This window comes from Acomys russatus, chromosome 14 (genome assembly GCF_903995435.1).
Source record: "Acomys russatus chromosome 14, mAcoRus1.1, whole genome shotgun sequence".
Lineage (NCBI taxonomy): Eukaryota > Metazoa > Chordata > Mammalia > Rodentia > Muridae > Acomys > Acomys russatus.
The window spans coordinates 4,735,768-4,754,175 of NC_067150.1; the positions used below are offsets into that span (position 1 = coordinate 4,735,768).

Consider the following 18,408-nt stretch of genomic DNA (forward strand, 5'->3'; position numbering starts at 1 on the left):
TCGACGCCATTTGCTTTTTTCTCCTGGAGTAAAAAGCATCTACCACCTGCTTTTGTCAGCTCACATCATCAGAGCGACAGGGCCTCGGGATCCATCAGCTCAAGTGAGGTTTTTCTACGTCATGCTGATTTGTCTCTGTAGCAGAAAGCTGGCTGAGTATCGGAACTTGTACTCAAGGCCATTTAACACCAAAACACACACAACAACGGCAACAATAAAAATAATGATATGCCTTGGATATGGCTTGTCCCTTTTGGGACACGTATTAAAACTTCACCCTTAAGGTAAAGTAGTATATATTCTTCAAAGATACATGCACACATCTGCCTGGACAGTGGCCAGTAGTCAGGTAGTTGATCTAAGCCTCAAAGAAAAAGAACTGAGAGACTGTGGTTGAGGAAGCTTATGATAGGCGAGTGTGTGTGTGTAGAACTGAGAGTGGATATGAAGTGTGGATGATTTTTAATTTTAAGTAATGCTCACCAGAAAGCCAGGATTCACGGCAGAGGAGGCAGGAGACAGCAAGTACATAGGAATGATTGATCCATTAGCTTGATGTTGCTCATCTTGGACTGGACTGGAAGTCCTGTATGGATAACGGCTGCACATTTATTGACTAGTTTTTCACGGCTATAGCTGCATATGCTTCCCTCAGTATACTAACTCAGGAAAGCTAATGGTTTGTTGCTGCTAGTGGTTTGTTGCATATGGCCTTTTAATATTGGGTTAGATTCTTTATATTTGTAGTATCTTTGGGCCTTTTTTTCATGAAGGTGTGTTGGATTTTGCCAAAAGCATTTTTTTATGTTTTTTGAGGTTATCATGTGATTTCTGTCCTTCAGTCCACTTATGTGATGCATTATATTTGCTGATTTAAGAGTGTTGAACCATCTCTGCATCTCCATAATAAAGTGAGCTTGATCATGTTGAATGGGTTTTTTTTTTTTTTTGATGTGTTCTTTTCTTGTGTGTGCATGTGTATATGTGTATGTTTATGTTCAGGTTATGTGTTTATAAGTGTGTGTGTGTGTGTGTGTGTGTGTGTGTGTGTGTTACATGTGTGAGAAAGCATATGGTGGCTAGAGGACAAACTTGCATATTGTTCCTCGGATGCTATCCACCTCAGTCTTGAGAAAGCATCTCTCATTGGCCTAGAACTCATCAGGTAGGCTAAGCTGACTGGTTAGTGAGATCTAAGGATCTTTATAGAGAGTATGGGGAAAGACTTCAGGAAAGAGGTCAAGAACCTAGTGCAATGGAAACTCCCAGGAAGCTGAGGGTGACCCTAGCTAAGACTCCTAGCAATGGGCTGCAACGAGGGAAGAAGGTAAGGCCACCGCGGCGGGGACTGAGGCACAGAAAGACCCAGTGTGGACCGCGGAGATGCTGGGCATGGTGGCCGGGATGACCAACAGCAACATGGCCAACGCCTTGGCCAGCGCCACGTGTGAGCGCTTCAAGGGAGGCTTTGTCCCCACCGAGAAGATCGTGAACAGCAATGGTGAGCTGTACCATGAACAGTGCTTCGTGTGTGCTCAGTGCTTCCAGTGCTTCCAGAAGGGCTCTTCTAGGAGTTTGAAGGAAGGAAGTGCTGTGAGCATGGTTTCCAGATGCTCTTTGCTCCTTGCTGCCACGAGTGTGGTGAATTCATCATTGGCAGGGTAATAGCTAGCATCCTGAGTGCTTCCGATGTGACCTCTGCCAGGAAGTGCTGGCAGATGTAGGGTTTGTTAAGAATTCTGCCAGCCACCTATGCTGCCCATGTCATAATCGTGAGAAGGCCAGAGGCCTTGGAAAATACATCTGCCAGAAATGCCATGCCATCACTGATGAACAGCCTCTGATCTTCAAGAACGACCCTTACCACCCGGACCACTTCAATTGTGCCAACTGCGGGAAGGAGCTAACTGCTGATGCCCAGGATCTGCCAGGTCATGATAAGATGGGGGTCCCTATCTGTGATGCCTGTCGGAGGCCCACCGAAGGGCAAGTAGTGAATGCCACGGCCAAGCCGTGGCATGTGGAGCATTTTGTTTGTGCCATGTTGGGAGCCGAGAGACCCTGGCTGAGCTGAGAGACCCTGGTTGCATTGAACTCCAGCTGACCCTTTCCAGCCAGCCTATACAGAAAGAACTTACCAAACATTTTGCCTGGCAATGGACAAACCGCAAACATCGTGCTTGGCCCCAGGAGAGGGAACTTGGCCCTGAGAAAAGGAACACTCAGTGTACCGTGGCTTTGTAGACTTTCTCAGAAGTCACGGTACATGAACGTCTGACGTGCTGTGGCCTTTGGGAAAAGACCGCGGGGCCACCTGTCTCCTCCCCCCGCCCCACACATTGTCCCAGGGGTTCCTACCCCGGAAGATTCTGTGCTTTCCCACTGCTCTCCCTCCTTCCCCCGCCCTTTCTGAAGCACACTGTAAAAATCATACACCTGCTTTCAGTAAATGACTCTTGATAAGACATCCTTTCTAGAGTCGTGTCTTCTCTCTCGCCCATTTTTCATTTACAGGCCGCGACCCCCTTCGAGAACCCGAGTAACTAAACCCGCGGGACGGGGACAGTGCCAAATGTGAAAAGCCTTTTCTTGGACATCGTCATTATGAGAGGAAGGGCTTGGCCTACTGTGAGACTCACTATAATCAGCCATGTCATGGAAGGTGATGTGATCTCTGCCCTCAAGAAGGCCTGGTGTGTGAGCTGCTCTGCCTATTCCACCCACAACACCAAATTAACGCTCAAGAATAAGGTTGTGGAGTTTGACATGAAGCCATTCTGTAAGAAGTGCTATGAGAAATTTCCTTTGGGGCTGAAGAAAAGACTTAAGAAACTAGCTGAGACCTTAGGAAGGAAATAACTTCTGGTTTGGGTTTTGGTGGTTTTATTATTATTTTTTCTTTTGTTTTTTGTTTTTTTTTTCTCTTCCTTCTAACCAGTACTACTTAACTTGATCCACCTTGTCTAAAGCTATGTCAAAGCATTAGAGAGAATGGTTTTCTTCATTTAAAAAGAAAAAAAAAAATGTTTATTTCTATGTAAAACACATGAAATCAGGACTTTCATGTCTTTAGCCCTAGTAACCTATGGACATTAAAAGTTATATAGCCAACCAAAAAAAGTATGCTAAAGGGTAGTTTTAATTAAGCCTTGCCCTCCAAAAAAAAAAAATAAATTTAACTCTTCAAAATTAAAACAACCCTGCTCTGCGGACCAACAAAAGCACTTGCTGCCAAACCTGGTGCATTAGGTTGAATCCTGGGTCCGTGTGGAAAGAGAACTCACCCCCACAAGTTGTCTCTGCCCTCAACAGATCACAGTTACTAAACACAAGAAACAAACACTGTTTTAGAGACTTCAAAGGCTTTTACATAACTCAAATTTTAGAAGACTCTAAACTTTGCTTTCCTTTATATCATAACAAAGTAATTTCGTATACTGGGGGAATGTATAGGGGGTCTAAGTCAGTTACCAAAACTGCTCCCATGCAGTCTCGGCGAGTTTGTCCAATTAGCACTGAGAAAGGAAGATGCATATTACTAAGAAGCAAAAGCATGCCAGAAACCTGATTGTTTGCTACGTCATTATACTTAGTTTTGTTTTGTTCTCCTTATAAAATTCTTCCTTTATACAATTACTTAGCATACTTGTTGTAGCTGTTATTATATCTTACATTTTTGAGCAAAACAAAACCAAATACCAACTATCTGGAAAATAATACCTTCTGATATTGAGAGAATGAAATATTTTAAAAAGATATTACACAATTATGCTTCTTAGCTTAATGTAACATATATGGTATTCAAATAGGACATGAGATGGACTGTTATGCAGGTTGGAATGTATACCTTTTAAAAAGAGAGTGTGAGCCAAGTATGGCAGCACTAAGTTTTAATCCCAGCACTTTGGAGTCAGAGGCCGACAGTCTGAGTCCTAAGCCAGCCAGGGCTGCATATTGAAACCTTGTTTCAGCCGGGCAGTGATGGTGCATGCTTTTAATCCCAGCACTCGGGAGGCAGAGGCAGGTGGATCGCTGTGAGTGTGAGGCCAGCCTGGTCTACAAAGTTAGTCCAGGACAGCCAAGGCTACACAGAGAAACCCTGTCTTGAAAAACCAACCCCCCCCCCAAAAGGAAGAAAAAAAAAAAAAGAAAGAAACCTTGTTTTGGGGGTGAAAATGGCTATGTATGTCATATTACCTTTATGTTAATATCTCTGCTTCATACATAATCTAACTTACATTGCCTTAGAAAGTTGCATCCTATAATAAAAAATTCTAAATGTTTTATATAATGCCAAATAAAAATAAACACTTTGAGATTTATAAATTTAGAATCATAAACATTAAAATTCCTTTTCTCAGGAAGCCAATGGGAGTTAACTTTTGTTCTCTTATTAGAACAATGCTGGTATATGTTTTAGTTTTTTTTTTTTTTTTCACTTCAAATGCCATAACTTGGTTTTATTTGCTATAAAATATTAAAAAGGTATAATTGATACTTTTAGACTAAAATAGGGTAATAAGAATATTAACTTTAGGTTAAAAAAAAAAAAAGCCAGTGAGTTCTACTTTACAAAAAATTTTATCCTGGAGCCGGGTGTGGTGGCGCACACCTTTAATCCCAGCACTTGGGAGGCAGAGGCAGGTGGATCTCTGTGAGTTTGAGGCCAGCCTGGTCTACATATGAGTCTTAGACAGCCAGGGCAGAAAATCAAGCATTCATGTGATTTTTCTCATCACTTTGTAGATGCATGGCATGAGCCTGGTTGCCTTTGCTTATATGTCATGGCTTAGCCAGAGTCCTCACTACTGTCTATGCTCAATCATCTTCATTCAGGAATATTCCAGTAAGTTCGATTTGCTAGTTATATGGTAATTCATCTAGAGATAGTGCATTGCTCTGTGGGATGTGTCAGTGGAGCCCTTAGTGTGGAAAAAGAAGATGGAGGCTTAAGTCGGGCAGAGACCGTGACTTCATCTAGTTCCTTTCACTGGCTGCTAGCATTCTTCAGTGAACATTTCTACTTGAGTTTCTAAGAACAACCTGAAATAATTCACTGTGCTAATGAAATTTCTAAGTGCCCTTTTTGTCCTTAATTATCCTAATGTATTGGGGGGAAATGGATACATATACTTTTTGTGTTATGTTCACAGCCTTATATTAATGTATTAACATTGCCTGAAATAGGTCATTTTGCCTCATCCATTTTGCCAAAGTACTGATTCCAAGTTAAGGAAACTTTTGACTTAGGCTGACAATATTCTTGTATTTTATTTTAGATTGTAGGCTTAATGGCAGGAAATTATATCAGTAATTGTATAAGCATTGCTGTATACCTTTGGTGCTTAATAAATGTTCATAATTAGTCATAAAAAAAAAAGACTCCTAGCAATGGGGACATGGAGCCGGAACTGGTCATCTCCTATAACCAGACAAGATTTCCAGTGGAGGGATTGGGACACCAACCCAGCCACTACACTTTCAACTTACAATTTGTCCCTCCTACAAGATGTGCAGGGGTAAAGATGGAGCAAAAGTTAAGGGGGTGGCCAACCAATGACTGATCTAGTCTGAGACCCATGCCATGAGAGGAAGCCCACCCCTGACACTGTTAATGATATTCTGCTATACTTGCAGACAGGAGCCTAGCCTAACCATCATCAGAGAGGCTTCACGCAGCAACTGACGGAAACAGGTGCAGAATCGTTAGGCAGATCTTGGGGAGTCCTGTGGAGGAGGGGGAGGAAGGATTGTAGGAGCCGGAGGGGTCAAAGACACCACAATAAAACCTATGGATTCAACTCACCTGGGCCTATACGGGCTTGCAGAGACTGAACTGCCAACTGGAGAGATACGTGGGACTGACCTAGCTCTTTGCACATACATAATAGTTGTAAGGCTTGGTCTTCACGTGGAACTCCTAACAGTGAGAGCAGGGCCGTCTCTGACCCTGGGATCCTCACTAGGCCTCCTTATCTAGCCCCAATAGGAGATGCTCGTAGTTTTATAGTAACTTGGTATGCCAAGGCTGGTTGATATTCCTGGGAGGCTTCCCCTTTTTTCTGAAGAGAAAGGGAAAAGTGGATTGGTGGGAGGAGGGGAGGTTGGGGGAGCAGAGGGAAGGAAACTGTGATTCGGATGTAAAGCAAGTAAATAAATAATTAAATAAAATAAGCAAAGCAAAAAAGTTTTAAAAAAAATATTTTATTTAATTTTAATTTATGTCCGTTTGTGTGGGAGTGTCAGATCTTGGAGTTATAGACAGTTGTGAGCTGCCATGTGGGTGCAGGGAATTGAACCTGGGTCCTTTGGAAGAGCAGGCAGTGCTATTAACCACTGAGCCATCTCTCCAGCCCCCCAAAAAAGTTTTTTAAAAACATGTTTATTCATCAGGGAGATTGGTCTATACTTTTTACAAATTTTTTTTGTGTGTGTGTCATTATTGAGCTTGATATCAAGATAATACTTACTTCATAGAAAGCACTTGCTCATTTTCCTTCCCTTTCTGTTCTGTGAAGTAGTTGGAAAAGTGCTGGTGCTCTTCCTTGAAGATCTGGTAGAATTCAGCAATGTGTCCATCTGCACCTGAGTATTTTTGGTCAGAAAACATTTCATTACTGCTTCAATCTCAGTGCTTATTATAATTCATTTAAGATATTGTTTTTTTTTTTTTTTTTTTTTTTTTTTTTTTTTTTTTTTTGCTTTTGATATCAGTGACCACAAACTTCTAAAAGGAGAGATTCTTTCTCCAGAAACTACCAACTTCCAATAACTCTCCATTTAGGGGTAGGGACCTGCAGATCATCTACTTCACCTTTGCCGGAGTTTTTGCTGGTTTGATCTTGTGTAGGTAACTCCAGATGCTCTGAGGTCATAGAGTGATAGCCCCGCCAAGTCCAGAAGGCAGCACTTCACAGCATCCCTCCCCACACCACCCAGCTTTTGTATTCCTTCCACCTTTCCTCCTCACTCTTCCCTGAGCCTTGGGGGTAGGGTTGATCCAGGTAGTTCATTTAAGGCTGAGCACTCAAGTCTCCTATTCTCAGTACTGTGACTGTTGTGTATTTCTCCACTAACTGCTGTCCACAAAAAAAAAAAAAAAAAAAAAAAAAAAAAAAAAAAAAAAAAAAAGCTTCTCTGACAAAGGCCAAGAGCAACCTGGGTTTATGGCTATAAACATAAATATTTAGAAAGCACGTTGACAGCATGGGCATTTAGCAAAATAATAATAGCAGGCTCTACTCTAGTACCTATGCCTAGCTTTAGACTAGGATTACAGTATCAGGTAAGAGATTTTCTCCTGTAGGGTAGGTCTTACATCCAACCAAAAAGTGGTTACCCTACAACCGTTGTGCCACTAGTGCACCAGTGGGCATGTCTTGCCTGGCAGGTCAGTACTGCAGCATGTGCTTGCTAAGACTCTTGATGACTTTTCTTCTCCAGTACTCTACAGAGCACCTTTCAGCACTATAAATGCTGGCCAACTTGGAAGAAATTTCCTGTTCAGTTTGACCTTGATTCTTCTATGCCCTATAGCCAAAGTGTGTCATTTAATGTATTGTTTACCTGTTTAATGTTGGATGCTCTGTTTATTGGTGAGAGTAGGGTATTTAAGTCACTCACTATTAAGCTAGTAATTAATTTGTACCTTCATAATAGTAGTACTTTATGAAATTGGATACACTTTTGTCTGTTGTGTATGTTTAGATCTGTAATGTTCTCTTGATCAGTTCTTTCCTTAACAAGTGTGATTTGACCTTCTTTATCTTTTCTCACTACTTTTGATTTATAGTGGATTTTTTAAATCAGATATTAAGCAGTGACAACTGTTTGGTTCTATTTGCCTATGAAATCCTTTTCCATATTTCCACCCTTAGGTAGTATCTTTAGACTATTTTCTTGCTTGAACCTCCTTTATCTGATGTAAAGGTAGTGCTTAGTTTATTCTTGGCTTTCCTTCACTTGATGTGATGACAAGCATCCATTCATTTCCCTTCAGTCTGTGCATGTCTTTGCCAGTGGGCTCATTTCTTAGGTGGAAGAAATCGAGCTTAAGTTTTCATTCAGGCACTAGTGCGCTTACTAGGGTTAGAGAGAGCGCTTGCTGCTGCTTCCCTTGTAGGTGTGATTGTTGTGTTTTTATTTACATTTTTTTTTATTTTTAAAGATTTATTTATTATACAGTGCTCTGCCTGCATGTGCACCTGCACAGCAGAAAAGGGCATCAGATCATGTTACAGATGGTTGTGAGCCACCTTGTGGTTGCTGGGAATTGAACTCAGGACCTCTGGAAGAGCAGACCTCTGAACCATCTCTCCTCCAGTCATCTCAGAGTTGTTGGCTTGCTAAGTTGGACATGGTTTATTCTTTCTTAGTTTTTCTGTGTTCATGTCTTCCTATCATGATTGAGATTATTGTTTCTTTCTCTGTATTCAGATTCCTTCAAGTACCTTCTGCTGCGCTGGCTTGGTGGTCATAAATTCCTTCAGTTTGTGCTTGTGTTTTTGCTGATGATCATTGCAGACATGTACTTGTTTTCAGGGCTTGAAAGATGCTATTTCCTGCTTTCCTGGGGTGAGAGTTTGTGCTGGGAGGTCTGGTGTTATTCTGATAGTTTGTTTTTGTAGATTGTTTAGCCTTTTTCCTTACTGCTTTTCATCTTATTTTTTGTTTTGTTTTATAGTTTTGGCATTTTGACTCTAATATTGTGGAGAAATCTTCTCTGCTTACATCTTTTGGGGGTTTTAAGAGCCTTCTGTCCTCGAATGTTTATTTCTTTCCCTAGATTTGGGAAAATTTCTGCAATAATTTTATATAATGCATTTCCTCTGAATTTATTATTTTATTTTCGCTCCTTCTACCTAGTGAATTCTTAGGCTTGGCGGCTTGATAACTTTCAGGTTACTGGATGTTATGACAACTTTGGTATTTCTTCATTGATGTCTGAATGCAGTGTCTGTTCTCTATTCTTGATGTCCTTTCTTTTGTTTTGTCTGTTGTTGATGATGCCTCTCACAATGTCTTTTATTTGGCTGACTGGCTTTTGTTTCTGACATCTGTTTGTTTTTCAGGGTCTTAATTTCATCACTGACATTGTTATCTATGTTGCTAACGCTCTTATGTGCTACCTAAATTGACTTCCTTACTTCCTTGCTTCTTTGCAGTTTTTGGTATTTTTAGCAGTAGAGTTTTGAATTATTTGCCACTGTTCTGGTGTCCTGAGATTACATACTGAGTTACAGTCCCTCAGAGGTGTTGTGCCATCTTGCTTTTCCATTTTTCTTATGCTTCTGTGTTACGACTTTCACTTTTGTAGGTTTGGATGACTCTTCTAGTCTTATTTGGGGTTCTTAGCAACAGCCCACTTTGTAGGGTTCACTGAGGCTCCTGCCACCTAACACTTTTCTGAGGGTCTGCGTCATGATTTGTTCATCTCCATGACTGCCTCCCAAGGCTGCTGTTCACACTGAGACTCTGGCCGGTTACCTCAGGCTCCCTGATTTGATTCCTTGTTATCCAGCCCCCAGGGTGGCACAGTCTTAAACAATAAGTTCCATCTAAGGGTAGCATCTAGCCACAGCAGCTCCTGAGAACTGGGGAGTGACGAAGTGGATCTTGTTTCCACTTCCGAGTCACCACACTGGAGGAGTCACTGTCTCACCAAAACCCCCAACTAGATTTGGATTGAAGGTTATGAGAACTGTGGGCACATCCCCCCTTTCTCTCTTTTGGAATGCAGCCCATTGTTTCTCATCTCGACCCAGCGTATTCCTGGCACCATGCAGTAGAAGCTATTGATATATCGTCTTTCCCTGGACTTAGATAATATGTAGGCGATGCATTGTACTTGGGATTTTAGAACCAAACATGACAGAGACTTCAGAGTTTGGGGCTTTGGAGATCAGGAGAATGCACTCAGCATGTGCATTTGGGTTTAAAGAAAGAACGTTACAGACGAATGCTGTGTTTTCTTTAAATTCACCTGTAGAAATCCTTACCTGGTGTGTGGATGTCCTTGGAAGATGATTAGCTACAAAGGTGAGTGACATCCCTGGGAATTCCTCTTGGCCGTGTGAAGACACTGGAAGTCAGTCATCTGTGGATCAGGAAGTGGGCTCTCAACAGAGCTCAAATCTCTCAATGCCTTTATCTCAGCATCCACAGTGCCCCCACTGTGAGGAACAGTCCTAGTGTAAGCCACCCAATCAGTGGTTATAGTAGAGTAGGCTGAGTATCTAACTTATCATGTGTTGGTTTTGTTTATGTCTTGTAGTCTTTTCAGATGACATACAAAATAAACAACATATAAACATAAACATATACAAACGCATCCCTACATATCTCCATTTTTAATTTGCCCCATTGTTGGAGGAAAGTCAACTTTACTCTTTTACTTAATTGGGTGACTATTTTTTTCAGATTCTTATGTGATGGAATTCAAATGAATAATTTTACTATATCTGCGATTAAATGTCTATTGTCGTTATTTTGTTTCCAAATAGCTGTGAGCTCCCCAAACCTTTTGTTTTCTGGATGTTGGTTTCACACTGCCCATTTTAAAGTGTAGTTTTCTTTGTTCTGAGAATCTGTAGCTCGGTGTCTGAAATGTTTCATTCTGGAGAGCTAACTCAAGAAGAGTTAGAAAGTTCTGCTAGCACTTCGTCCCAGCTTGGTCTTAATTCTCCTTCTGTCTTTTGTTTACCTAATTATAGAGAACCCAAGATGTAGGTTGGATAAGGTTTCAGACGCATGTCACCGTGTCCAGTTGCTTTTGCCTTTTAAAAACGAGGATGATTTACTACAAACTGAAAGAGAATTTCTATAAAAGGTGGTGTGCAGCCCGAGATGCCCAGGGTTGGGAAGCTGTGTTTACTGGGGTGACGGCTGATGTGGTCCTTCCCGGACACAAGCACATCTGGGGTCTAGGCTGTGCTGCTTTCTGTTGTAATATGAAGTTTATTCCTTCTCCTGAGTTCCAAAATGCAGTGACCCGAGGCCAGAAAGGATAAAAATATTTACTTTATCACTGTCTTGTAAATAGAAGTTATTCTCATCCCTGTTTTGAAGTTTAAAATAGTATGTGTGCTACATATTTACCCATTTTAATTATGAAATATTTAACCACAAAAATCTAGCTGTTTATAATGAACAGATTTAATGACAGAATCATGAAATTTGGGTTGGAAGGGACTCAATAGCTCATTTATCCTACTGGCTTTTCTATTCCATTTGTCTCACAGCATTGTTGGGGGCAGGGGAATACATCACAATCCAGCTAGAGGAAGTTGGCTTTGCTTGCTTGTCTGTTTCTTCTCAGTGCTGGGGGTCTTCTCTTTCATAGGATGCTGGTCTGTTGTGTTTATAGCGTCTCTACTCTCTTTTTCAGGAGTCACATGGCCAGAGTTTACCTGGGAGCTGAGGAGCTGTGCTCAGGTCTTCAGGCTTGCACAGTGGAAGCTCTGACGGCCTGAGCCATCTCCTCAAGCACGTGTCACAGTCCGACTGCACAGGTTTAAGCCTGTTCATGTATGCATGTTAGAAACCAAGTCATCGGTCACTAACCTGCATCCAGAATGCACTTTTTAAAAATTAAAAATATCAGCTTCGGGAATAGTACTGGAAGGGATTTTTAGAAAGAAAATTATTAACCCATAGATAGGTCGCACTTAAGGCATTTCACTTTTGCTGTTCTTCATCGATGCGGCATAAGAGAGAGAATACAGAAATAGAAGTTAGCATTGATGACCTATGCAAACAAGTGTCTCTTATGGATTTCAGTTTTTTGTCAGCAAATTAAGAAGACTTAAATAGGTAGAAAGCATCTTGCAAAAAGCATTCACATGCCTGGTCCTAGGGAATTTATGACATTGTGTAAGAACACCTCTCAGACTTTGGCTTTTTAATTTACATACAGAAAGTTTCAGCAGCACTTAGAATATTCTGGAATCTTTTGAGAGACAAAACTTGTCACATCACTAAGGAGATTAACACAAAACAATTTTGGAGCACTGGCATGCCCTGTGTACACTGTTGCAGATATATGTTTGGTGACTTGCTGTTTCATGTAACACATGATGCTGAGCTGGGTACCAAACTTGGGCAGGGGGCTCCAGGCTGTGTCCTCTTTTATGACACAGTTCTGTCTCTTTAAAGAGAAGATCACCATGAGTGCACTGTGGGGCGGGGGTGAGGGGGTAGATGCCACCAATGTGTGGTCTACTTGAAAGTGCTAGAAGAAAGTACTTTGAAAATGCATGTATATGCATGTCTCTCTGTGTACCATATATGTGCTTTGTGCCTACAGAGGCCAGAAGAAGGCATTGGATCACCTGGAACTGAAGTTATAGGTGTGTGAGCCATCATGTGAGTGACCAAACCCAGGTTCTCTGCACGAGCAGTGAATGCTTTTAGCCGTGGAGCCATCTGTCCAGCCCACAAAATATTTTTTTTTTAAATCACAAAAATAATACTTGTAGAGATGGACTTAATTAAATTAATTTAACATGAAACAATGTTTATACATCTCAAAACATCACATTAGCCCAGTCATTAATATATTTTATATTTCTATATACCCTTAAATATATTATATAGGTATTATATTTCTGCTGTATTTCTGTGTGATAGTTAAAGAAACTGTAAGGGTAATAAAAATAAAGTTAAGGGCTGGAGAGATGGATTAGAGGTTAAGAGTAAAGGCTGCTCTTCCAAAGGTCCTGAGTTCAATTCCTAGCAACCACATGGTGGCTCACAACTACCTACAATGAGGTCTGGTGCCCTCTTCTGGCCTGCATTCAGAATACTGCACACATAATAAATAAATACATCTTTAAAAAAAAAGTAAAGTTAAAATAAAAATGTCCATGGGAGCAGGGATGGTGGGAGAAGCTACTTGAGCTGCTCCTTGAAGGGGAAAAGGTGATGGGGAGGAAGATGTATTTTGTAGGTGACTCAGAGAGATTACCAGGGATTCCTTAGAGGAATGCATCCAGCTGGCATGGATGGTGCAGGGGTATAATGGGCATGGAGTCGTCTTCTTGGCATTCTCTTTTCTCTCGTGAGAGTTGCATTAATTCTGGCCAGCAACCACTACCTGCTTCAGCTCTCTCCAGCATCCTCCCCAGCTGTACGCTGGTGCCTCCTCTGGGCTCCTGCTAAAGCCACAGCTCCGGATCTCACATGGGACCTCATACCACTGTTCCACGCCATCTCTCCAGGGCCCTAGCTTCTGTTAGACAGCTAGTGAAGGGTGACGGGGCTCCTGTGTGACTCAGCTCTACAGCAAGCATAAAACTGGGAAGAAAAATGTTTGTCTTTTTTTTTTTTAGTGTGGTATCTGTTCTTTGAGTTATAAAATAGCTATAGCACTTATTTTTGAACATTTTTATCAGAAATGTCATTACAATCTTATTTGATGCTCCCATTATTAGTTCTAAAAATGTGCATGAATGTATTTGCCTACTAGGTTGTGTGCATGCACCATTCTGAGATATAAGTCCTAATTTTTCAAGCTCCACAGTAAAACATTTTATAATATTACATAGATCCAACTTATGGAAAACACTGAAAATAAAAGTTTCATCTAATTAATTGTTCTTTAGTGTTTGTGCATTTAATGGGATGCGTTTGATATTCACATAGGATATACAATGGTAAAACTCAGGATGATTACTATTTTTTTGTATTGGGAATGTTGAATTTTTTCTTCTGGTGGAGATCTAGAGATTATTGTAAATTGTAGCTGCCTTTCTGTGCTACACAGAGTTGGAAGCTGTTCTTCCCCTTTGTCTGCCTTTAGTCCCCGTGTGGCCATCATCTCTACGTGTCCTCCCCATTTTCTAGTGACCACTACTCTACTTTCTACCTCCATGAGTCAAATTTGAGTTTGCACACATGTCTAGGAACACACGTCTATTTAATTTTTTTAAATTTTATTTTTTATTTTACTTGTTTTGGTGTTTTGCCTACATGTGTGTCTGGGTAAGAGTGTCGAATCCCCTGGAACTGGAGTTATAGACAGTCTTTGAGCTGCCATGTGGGTTCTGGGAATTGAACCTGGGTCCTCTTAACCGCTGAGCCATCTCTCCAACCCCACAGACGTCTATTGTTTAATGCCACGGCTATTTCATTTAATAAAAGAATTTCCAGTTCCATCCATGTTGTTTCAAAAAATAGGATTTCATTTCTTTTGATGACCGAATTATTTTCTTTATCCATTCATCCACTGATGGACACATTGGTTTATCTTTGTACTGAAACCACTGGCTACTAAGTAAAGCACGGCTAGGCATAAATTATTTCTTATTTTAAGTAAGTGAATAAAATTGGTGTAAGATTTTGTACTTAATTGGTGTCAAGGCGATCAGGAGACAGAGCTTCCACTATGGTGAGGAGGTCTTCCAGTGCCCACTCATTAAACACCACAAACCCAGCGTCCTTCATTATTCTGTGCTAAGATCTTCTACATGTTGCAAATGCAGGAAGCACAAGAGGCTGTGAATGGAAACGCTACGTCTCTCTTAATGTTAAAGCATGCACGCTAGTATCTACACTAACTATTGCACGTGTCAATTTTAGAAGTAGTGTTCATTTTTTCTTTTAAATTCAAATAAAGGGTATATATTAATTAGAGCTCTCAAAAGCAAGGATAAATTTAATCACATTCCAATATAGCAAATGAGTCATTGAACTTTAATTTAAAAGTAGATAAAAAGTTGTTGTTTCTGTTTGTAGAGCCTTCTACTGCACTGCCCTTAGCTTTTGATTTCTCAATAGGAAGCTGTCTTTCGTCATTTAGTTTTAACAAACAGAAGAGCCCATCTCCGGCAGAGTCTCTCCAAATAGCTCTATAATTGTTTCCAGTTTGCATTCTTTAAAAGGTACTCTAGAATAACGAGAATTATTTTTGTAATTTCTTCATGCCTTTGCAGTTTATGCTAAGTGAAGAATATTTAATAAGAAAGAAAGAGCTGGAATAAAAGTATCAGGGGCAGAAACAACCTTTTCAGAACTTAGAGATCTTTTCAAATGTTGCATCTGTACAGCTGACCCGAGAATCTAGGATTGCATAGTAAGTAAACCATAGAAAATTGTCTGGATGGTTTGAACTAGAGCCGGGTGGTGGGCCAGTTCTGAGGATGTGTTTTTAAACCAAGTGGAAGGACTGAGCTGAATCTCATTATCTTTTATGGAATACAAAAGTTTTGACTTTATAGATGCTCAAAGATTCCAAAATGACTTAAATTGCAAAACTTACATCTGTTTATTGTAGCATGTCTGGATGACTTCAAAGTATTTAACAACTGTGAAGCTCTGATAATGAGATCACAGGTCAGCATTTTAGTTTATTTGTAGACTCTTATTTGTTCACACACACATTTTCCCAAAATGATAATTTAAAAGCTACTGCTTTAAACTTGTGTTTCAAATTTTGATATAATATTCTGGAGGCTTTTTTATGCCAATTAAAATATTTTTTTATTTAAGTGATTGGTTTTAATGTGCCACAGACTTTGTTAGACATTTGAGATTTTATAATACTTTAAAATAATCCTTGCTTTGATGACTATTAATGTTGCCATGTGTTTGAAGGTACAGTCATGTTTGTTCCCCTGAGGATAACTTCCAAGAAATGGATTGCTGAAGTCTGACAGATTATACTTTTTAGAAGCTTTAGATTTATAAAGTCATCTTGCTCTCCAGAAATATTATAACCCGAGTTCTCCCTAAGTAATATCATATGAGATACATTGCTTTAATGTAGTGTTCATGGAGGTCTTATTTAGTAAGAAATATCACCAGGAAGGTTTTACAGGAAGGAAGGAAAAGGACCAACAGCACAGTAATGACTGGAGAGATTATTTTCAGGACAAAGCCAGCATCTCCTCTGGACATGTGGAATACACCTTAGTGGACAAGGCAGATTGTTAGGCCAGTAGATCATGGAGAGAATTTGTTTTGCCTTTTCTGGCATTTAGGACAGGGTTTCTCTGTGTAGCCTTGGCTGTCCTGGAACTCTCTCTGTAGACCATGCTGGCTTTGAACTCAGAGATCTACCTGCCTCTTACTCCCATGTGCTGGGACTAAAGGTGTGTGCCACTAGCACCCAGCTTGTTTTGTCTTTTCAAAGCTTCATTTGCCCAAAGCTGCTGCTGCTTCTTCTTCTTCTTCTTCTTCTTCTTCTTCTTCTTCTTCTTCTTCTTCTTCTTCTTCTTCTTCTCCTTCTTCTTCTTTCTTCTCTCTTCTCTCTTCTTCTTCTTCTTCTTCTTCTTCTTCTTCTTCTCCTTCTTCTTCTTCCCTTCCCCCTATTTCTCCTTCTTTCTCCTCCTCTCTCTTGTTTAGACATTCTTTCCTCCAGACAGCAACAGTATTGTTTGCTAGATTGTTCTCCAAGGGTCTTTTCAGTAAGAAAGTGATGCCTAGCTCAGGTCATAGGCCACAAGCAGCTATCTGCTATCTGCCTTGTTGTTTCACCAACCCACCTTGCTGGCTTTAGCTGAGACATGGGGTCCTGCTTTTGTCTTTGTGTTAGATTCTCCGTAGACTGAACCAGGAATTTGAGGATGGGCTCCCAGGTGCACAGAAGTTGTTCTTTAAGCCAAGAGGACAGACGCTTGGCTCAAACCAAGAAGATGGAAGCCTTAAATCAGAAGTGCAACCTCAGGCTTTAGATGAAGGCTATAGGTTCAAGGGCCTCCAGAGCCTGGAGACCCTGAATCTGATATCCAAGGGCCATAGCAAGAGAAAACAACCCCACCAAGGAAGGAAGCTTTGCCAAGGAGCTTCCTTTGGCCTCTTCCCATGCTGAGAGCAGTTACGACTCAACTCATCTCAATCTTCTCTGGAAATACCTTTATAAGCATGGCTGGAAGTAATGCTTTACCAGTCCTCTGGGCATCCCTCAGTCCAGTCAAGTTGATGCTCCAAATTAACTATTACAGCTTTGCACTTTGAAACAACTACTGTCTGAATCATCTAGTACCCAATACAGAGATATCTTTCTTGTTGGTTTGACTATTAGTTTCCAATAAAAGTATGTCGATATTAGAAGGTGACATTGGAAGTTTGGTAGCCTATTTAAATATTCTATAATCTTTAACTGTGGTCCTCAGATTAGTACCATCAGGACCAAGGACCTAATCTGGAATGTATTTTGGTAGCTCATGATTCTCCTTGGGAGACAGACACCCTGAACGTGGGGACCAGCATTCCTTTCCAACAAACTTCTCAGGTGCTTATCCATGCTAATGTTGGAAAAACCATAGACCTAGGATGAAATCCAGCAGTTTGGGAGGTTTTGTTATGTCAGGATGATTTGTAGGAAGTACTTTTTCCTCTCATCTCTCTCTCTCTCTCTCTCTCTCTCTCTCTCTCTCTCTCTCTCTCTCTCTCTCTCTCTCCCTCTGTGTCTGAATTAATTGTGGCAGTCAACAAAGTCTTAAGACATCTTTAAAGTAGATGGATGTTCATGAACTTCTCCAAAAATTAATAGGAAAAATAATACTTGTGTGTGTGTGTGTGTGTGTGTGTGTGTGTTTGTGCATGTGGAGGTCAGAGGACAACCTGGCTGTCATTCCTCATGGCCTGTCTACCATTTTCTGAGAAAGCCTCTCACTGTCCTGGGATTCCAGGTGTAGGCTCGGCTAGCCGCCAGCAGGCCCCAGAGGTCTGCCTGTGTCTGTTCTTTCCACTGCTGTCTTACACGTGCTCACAACCATGAGTTCTGGGGATTCAACTTGGGTTCCTATGGTTGCAAGTCAAGTATTTTACAGCCAGCTCTGGATAGTACTGCTAAGTGGTCTCTCAGGAATGCGTTGTGCTCATCATCTGGCTGTGTCCAGTTGAAGTTCGAATTCTGATGACTCCCTCTTACCCCTCAGGAGTCAGTTCACCCTTTCCTCCAGATCCATGGTGATGAAGAGTGGAAGCTTCGGTGACGTCATTCATTCCACATTCTCCTGCAAAACCAGAGGCACTCAAGAACAAGTAGCCACATTAGTGCTTTTCTCACACGTATGACCCAGTTGGGACTGTGAGATGATGATTTGGCTTGTGAGAAATTCTTGCTTGGGTTAACTAATACTAGGAAAAATGAAGCGAGGTGCTAGTGTCTATGAATTTGATGTAGCTGAGAGTTTATAAAGGCAGTGTGAGTCATAAAATGTGTGTGGTCATTGCACCTTACTTGTGAGCTTGACAGGAGGTCCCAGCACACCAGCTTCCCGGTGAGAACAAGGATGTGCTACATCAGTCACCACGCCCCAAACGCAGACACACTACAGACAGCTGGTCAGTGAGGCCAGCGAGGGATCCCCCTGGGTCTGGGATGGGTTGGAAATTGCTTTTGTACTTTTCAGTTCTCTCATGTATGTTCACAGTCCTTGAAGCTGTGAACAGAGGTGTGAGGGG

The 18,408-nt window shown here is 41.1% G+C and overlaps 1 pseudogene; it reads left to right on the forward strand.

Moving 5' to 3' along the window:
• Positions 1-1,383: 1,383 nt before the first annotated feature.
• On the forward strand, positions 1,384-2,873 carry LOC127197941 (LIM and senescent cell antigen-like-containing domain protein 1; annotated as a pseudogene).
• Positions 2,874-18,408: the final 15,535 nt, after the last annotated feature.